General features: G+C 35.5%; 1 pseudogene; it reads left to right on the top strand.

Moving 5' to 3' along the window:
• The first annotated feature begins 874 nt into the window (after window positions 1-874).
• Window positions 875-1,140, top strand: LOC111551564 (annotated as a pseudogene).
• The last annotated feature ends 6,358 nt before the right edge of the window (window positions 1,141-7,498 follow it).

Below are 7,498 nucleotides of genomic sequence, written 5' to 3'. Positions count from 1 at the left end.
AACATAGTGAAACCCCATCTCTACTAAAAATACAAAAATTAGCCGGGCTTGGTGGTGCATGCCTGTAATCCCAGCTACTCAGGAGGCTGAGGCAGGAGAATAGCTTGAACCGGGGGAGGCAGAGGTTGCAGTAAGCCAGGATCATGCCATTGCACTCTAGCCTGGGTGACAAGAGTGAAACTCTGTCTCAAAAGAAAAAAAAATAATAATAATAAGGTTTGATTGCAGTTCTGTGTGCTACTAAACCTGGGTCTTAATTATCTTGCCTTTGTATTACCTCCTCTTACTCTCGCATCAGAGAAATGGGGTGGATGAGTAGTGACAGATTCAGGAGTGAGGTGATAATCAAGGATGATAATAAAAAATGTTAAAGGCTAACATCACTGAATTTATCCTATGTTCCATGAACTCCCAGGCCCTTGTACATATCTTCGCTTCCTTCTATATTTTCAGAAGCAAAGACTAAGAGAGTTGATTAGTGGAGTGTCTTGCACAAAGCAAATTAAACAATTTCAGCTTCTCCTACTTCCCACAATTGGAGTTCAATTAAAATAGTAGGTCTTCAGATGCTTGACATTGGCTGTACTAGAACTCTATTAAATTACTATAGACCTGTTCTTCAAAAGAAACTGTTAACTCGATGTCAGTAAAATGGTGAAATAGATAGCTATAAGCATTTGTATCCTCATAGAAACATTGCAAAACAAGCAAAACTGGTCAGAACCAACTTTGTCAGAACTTTAGAAAACAGTAAAAAATTCCCAGCAACAAAATGAATGCTATATTAAAAAAAAAAAAAAGGCAATTAAAAAACTGCTCCTCGCACTCAGGAAAATATCCATTGCTTTTACCTCATTGCACTCCTGAAAGCAAGATGGGTCACCAGCAGCTGTACTGGAGCCACCTGCGAAAATTCGACCAGGGTTCTCGCTCTTGTCGCGTCTGTTCAAACCTGCACGGTCTGATCCGGAAATATGGCCTCAATATGTGCCGCCAGTGTTTCTGTCAGTACACAAAGGATATCGGTTTCATTAATTTGGACTAAATGATCTTCCTTCAAAGGATTATCCAAGGCATCTACTCAACGAAAAACCATGAGAGTTCTTTGTACATAAAATAAACATTTGAAAAAAAAAAAAAGAAAATATCCATCAAAACACAAGTTGATCATAAGCTAAGGAGCAGAGATTTTAGTGACCACACATGAAAACAAATAGTCTTTGCAAAAATCATTTGCAAAAGTCATTAAAAGGATGACTATAGACTTCAACAATTAAGAAAAAACAGTAAATCCTGAGGAAGAAAGAGGATCTCATTTCCAGAGCTATCATACTATAATATTCAAATATTCAGCTTTCTGCATAAGAAATCACAAGGTATGCAAAGAAATAGGAAAGTATGGTTTATTCAAAAGAATAAAATAAATTGAAAGAAACCATTTCTGAGGAAGACCAGACATTCAACATACTTGGCAAAGGTTTTAAATAACTGGCTTAAACAGACTCAGACAACAACGACAACAACAAAAAAACATGAACAAAGAATAAAGGAAATAAATAAATGAAATATTAAAACTTAGAATATCTAAAAAGACATTATTAAAAAGAACCAATCAGATATTCTGAAGGTAAAAAGTACAATAACTGAAATTAAAAATAATCTAGAAACATTCAACAGCAGATTTTAGTAGACAGACACAGGTATCAGTGAACTTGAAGATAGAATAATTGAAGATATTAAGTATGAGGAGAAAAAAAGAATGAAGAAACATGAACAGAACCTAAGGAATATGTGGAACACCAACAGGCATGTGTATGTGTGTGTGTGTGTGTGTATATATATATTTTACCGAAGTCCTAGAAAGAGATGACAAAAATAAAGGAGCAGAAAGGATATTTAAAGAAATAATGGCCAAAAACTTCCCAAGTCTGCTGAAAGACATGCATCTATATATTATAAAAACTCAACAGACTGCAAGGAAAACTTATAGTAGGAAAACTCCAAGGGACTCACACTGAGACATATAATCAAACTGTTGAAAGTCAAAGAGTCTTGAAAGCAGCAGGAGAGAAGTGACTTATCCTATGCCAGGAATCGTCAACAAAATTAACATCCAATTTCTCATCAGAAACCATGGATACCAAAGGGAGTGGAATGATATATTCAAAGTACTGAAAGAAAAAAAAATCTGTCAATTGAGAATTCTAAATACAGTAAAACTTTCCATAAACAAGAGAGAAATTAAGACTTTCCCAGATAAAAAGATAAAGCTGAAGTTTTTTTTTTTTTTTTTGTTTTTAACCAGTAGGCCTTTCCTACAAAAAAAGCCAAGGGGATTCCTATGGATTGAAAAGAAAGGACACTAGGCATTCATCAAAAATGCATATAGGGCTGGGCGTGGTGGCTCATTCCTGTAATCCCGGCACTTTGGGAGGCCAAGGTGGGCAGATCACCTGAGGTCAGGAGTTCGAGACCAGCCTGACCAACATGAAGAAACCCCATCACTACTAAAAATGCAAACTTAGCCAGGCATGGTGGTGCATGCCTGTAATCCCAGCTACTTGGGAGGCTGAGGCAGGAGAATTGCTTGAACCTGGGAGGTAGAGGTTGCAGTGAGCCGAGATCATGCCATTGTACTCCAGCCTGGGCAACAAGAGGGAAACTCTGTTTAAAAACAAACAAACAAACAAACAAACTAGATATGCATATAAAGAGATAAAGATCTCCAGTAAAGATAAATACGCAGGCAAATATAAAAGCCACTATTTCCATATTATTAGTTTGTAAATCCACTTTTCAGTTCCTATATGCTTTAAAACACAAATGCATAGAAACTAATTAAAAATCTACATTCTTGGGCACATAATATATAAATGTAATTTGTGACAGCGACATGGATAGGAGGAGAGTATTTGTATGCTATTAAAGTTAAGTTGCTATAAATTCAACTAGACTGTTACAAATTTAGGTTGTTAAATATAGTCATAATGGAAATCACAAAGAAAATATTTAAAAATCACACAGAAGGAAATAAGAATAGATTCAAAACATTTCACAAAAAAATCAACCAAACACAAAATAAGCAGTAATATAGAAAATGAGAGGCAAAAAATACATGAGACATACAGAAAATAAATAGAAAATGGTAGAAGTAAGTCCTTCCTTTTTTTTTTCTTTATCACCCAGCCTGGAATGCAGTGGCGTGATCTCAGCTCACTGCAACCTCTGCCACCCAGGTTCAAGTAATTCTCCTGCCTCAGTCCCGAGTAGCTGGGATTATAGGCATGTGCCACTGCGCCTGGCTAGTTTTTGTGTTTTTTAATAGAGATGGGGTTTCACCATGTTGGTCAGGCTGGTCTCAAACTCCTGACCTCATGATCTGCCCACCTCGGCCTCCCAAAGTGCTGGGATTACAGGCATGAACCACCATGCCCAGCCGAAGTAAGTCCTTCCTAATCATCAATGACTTTAATTTTAAATGGATTAAACTATCCAGTCAAAAGAGATTGTCAGGGTAGTTTGAAAAACATGATCTAACTATATGCTATCTACAAGAGATTCACTTTAGTTCTAAAGACATAAGTAGGCTGAAAATGAAAAGATGGAAAAAGGTATTTCATTCAAATAGTAACCCAAAGAGAGGTAGATGTCTCTATTAATATTAGGCAAAATAGGCTTAAAGTCAGAAACTTCTACAAGGGACAAAAAAGAGTATTATATATCAACAAAAGGCAAAATTCATTAAAAAGCCTAACAATTATAAACATATATGAACCAAACAAAAAAGCCCCAAAATATAGGAATTAAACACTGACAGACTCAAAGGGATAAATAGATTGTTCTAAAATGAGAGTTGGAAACTTCTACCATTTTCAATTGTGGATAGAACATCTAGACAGAAGAGCAGTAGGAAAACAGAGGACTTGAACAACATAATAAGCTAATTAGACCTACAGATAAATATAGAACCTTCCACTTCCAAACAGAAGAATATACATTCATCTGAAGTGTGCATGGAACATTTTCCAGAAGAGACCATATGTAAGGCCACAAAATGAGTCTCAACAAATTTAAAAAAATTAAAACCACACAAAGCATCTTTTCAGACAACAATGGCATAAAGATAGAACTCAATAACAGAAAGAATATTGGAAACTTCATAGACATGTGGAAATTGAACAATACACTTTTAAATAACCAATGGATCAAATAATAAATCACTGAGAAAATTAAAACATACTTAGAGAGAAATGCAAAGAAAAACAAAACACACAAAAATTATGGGATGCATCAAAAGCAGTGCTCAGAGGGAAACTTACAGCCATAAATTGCCATTAAAAAAGAAGAAAAATCTCAAATCCATAACCTAAGCAAAAGAAAACAAAGCATGCAAAAATTATGGGATGCAGCAAAAGCAGCGCTCAGAGGAAACTTCCCATTAATAAAGAAGGAAGATGAAAAAATCCATGACCTAACTTTACACTTTCAGGGACTAGAAAAACAAACTAAAATCAAAGCTAGCAGAAGAAAAGAAATACTGAATATTCAAGCACAGATTATAGAAATAGGGAATAGGCTGGGTGGGGTGGCTCACTCCTGTAATCCCATCACTTTGGGAGGTCAAGGCGGGTGGATCACTTGAGGCCAGGAATTCAAGACCAGCCTGGCCAACATGGTGAAACCCCATCTCTACTTAAAGAGAGAGTGAGAGAGAGAGAGAATAAAAGGCAATATAAATGATCAATGAAATCAACTGTTGGTTCTTTTAAAGAATAATAGATCAAAAAACCTCTAGCAAGATGAGAGAGGCAGGAGGGAGAGAGGAGGGGAGGGACAGAGAGAGAGAGAGCGAGAGAGAGAGGACACAACTAAAATAGAAAATGAGAATGGGGACATTATTACTGACCTTAATAAAAAAGAAATAAAAGAGTACTATACACAACTGTATACAAATTAGATAACTTAGCTGAAAGGGAAAAATTCCTAGAAACATACAAAATTACAAAATTTGACTCAAGAAAAAAATTTAAATTCTGGACAGACTTACAACAAGAGTTTGAATAGGTAATAAAAAACCTCCCAACAAAGAAATCCTAGGACCTGTTGGCTTCACTTGTGAGTTCTACCAAAGAGGAATGAATTAATACCAATCATTTGAAAATGCTTCAAAACATAGATGAGGAGGTAGCACTTCCTACTTGATTCTATGAAAACAGCATTACCCTGACACTAAAGTCAAATAAAGACATCAAATGACATGAAAGTTATAGACCAATATACACTATTAATATAGATGAAAAAGCATAAATAAAATAATAGCAAAGTGAACCTAACAGCATATTAAAAGGATTATACACCATGCATAAGTGGGATTTATCCAAGGAATGCAAGGATGGTTCAACATAAGAAAAATGATCAGTGTAACATATCATATGAACAGCAAATAGGAAAAAAAAAATGCATGACTATCTCAGTTCATATAGAAAAGCAATCTGAGAAAACCCAGTATCCTTTCACTATAAAAACACTCAGAAAACTAAGAAGAGAAGAAAATTTTTTAATATTTTAAATGACATTTATTAAAAACCCACAGATAGCATCATACTCAATGGTGAAAGACTAAAAGCTTTCTCTGTAAGATCAGAAACAAGATACTGATGCTCACTTTTACCACTGCTATTCAGCATTGTACTGGAAGTTCTAGCCAGATAATTAGACAAGAAAAAGAAATAAAACACATTCAACTTGGGAAGGAAGAAGTAAAACTGTTTCTATTCAGAGCTAATATGGTCATATAAGTAGAAAACACATAAATGTCTAGGCATAAGCTCAACCCATGAGGATCACTTGTTTCTGTCCACCAGCAATAAACAATTCAAAAAGGAATTGAGGAAACAATTTTATATAAAATAGCATCTAAAAGAATAAAATACTTAGGAATAAATTCAACCAAGGAAGTGAAAAACGTGTACACTGAAAATTATGAAACATTGCTTAAAGTAATTAAAGAAGATCTAAATAAATGGAAAGACATTCCATGTTCATGGATAGAAAGATAATATTGTTAAGATGTCAATACTCTTAAAAGCAATCTACAAATTCAATGCAAGCTCTATCAAAATCAAACAGACTTTTTGTTTTTGTTGTTACAGAAATGAAAAAAACCATGCCTCAAATTCATATGGAATTGCATGGGACTCTGCATAGCCAAAACAAACTTGCAAAAGAAGAGTAAAGTTACAGGTTTCACACTTCTCAATTTCAAAACTTATTACAAAGCTACAGTAACCAAAACAATGTGGCACTTGCATAAGAATAGACATAATAGGCTGGGTGTGGTGGCTCATGCCTGTAAGCCCAGCACTTTGGGAGGCCGAGGTGGGTGGATAACCCGAGATCAGGAGTTCGAGACCAGCCTGTCCAACATAGCAAAACCCTGTCTCTACTAAACACAGAAAAAAATTAGCCAGTCATGGTGGTGGGTGCCTGTAATCCCAGTTACTCGGGAGGCTGAGGCAGGAGAATTGCTTGAACCTGGGAGGCGGAGGTTGCAGTGAGCCAAGATCACGCCACTGCACTCCAGCCTGGGCAAGAAAAGCAAGACCCCATCTCAAAGAAAAAAAAAAAAAAAGACATAATAGACTAGTGGAATATAATTTAGAGCCCAGAAATAAATAAACTCATACATCTATGGGCAATTGAATTTTGATAAGAGTGGCAAGTCTCATCAATGAGAACAGAATAGTTTCTTAAACAAATAGTGTTGGTTATAATTAGATTTCAAAATGCAGAGTAATGAAGTTGGACTTCTACTTCCATATACAAATATACTCCACCATATAGAAAAAATAACAAAATTATATTAACAATCTAAATCTAAGTGCTAAAGTCCTTAAAAGAAAACATAGGGATAGATCTTCATGACTGTGTAATTGGCAAGGAATTCTTAGAACACCAAAAGCATGAACAACAAAAGATAAAGTGGATAAATTAGTTTTCATCAAAATTAAAAACTTGTTCACCGAAGGATATTATCAGTAAAGTAAAATGACAAACTACACAATGAGAGAGAATATTTTCAAATCATATATCTGATACGAGTTTTTAAGGAAAAAATTATGTATGACACTCTTAAAGGTGGAAATGCAGACTTTATTCAAGGGTGCCATGGAGATAAGTACAGGGAGCTCTGCCACAGGGTCTTGCGGTGGGAGAGACAGACTGGATTCAATTCTGACTCCAGCAAAGACAAGTGGGAATTTATAACCAAGGAACAGGGTTGAGGTCAGTGGATGGAAAACGATTGAGAGGAAATATCAAGTATATGGGGCTTCCGGTTAAACTGACTTAGCAGGATCTTTTTCTTAAACTAGATTCCACAAGGACAGAGAGGGAGCGCAAGGTCAGGCTTAGTCAGAAAGGACTTAGGAACCTGATTAAAGTTTTGGTCAAAGGAGAAAATTTTTGTCAGAGTTTACTATTCAGAATTTATAAAAAA

This window comes from Piliocolobus tephrosceles, chromosome 11 (assembly GCF_002776525.5).
Source record: "Piliocolobus tephrosceles isolate RC106 chromosome 11, ASM277652v3, whole genome shotgun sequence".
Taxonomy (NCBI): domain Eukaryota; kingdom Metazoa; phylum Chordata; class Mammalia; order Primates; family Cercopithecidae; genus Piliocolobus; species Piliocolobus tephrosceles.
The sequence above is the reverse complement of the archived record's forward strand: the minus strand, read 5'-3'. Positions and strand labels throughout refer to the sequence as shown.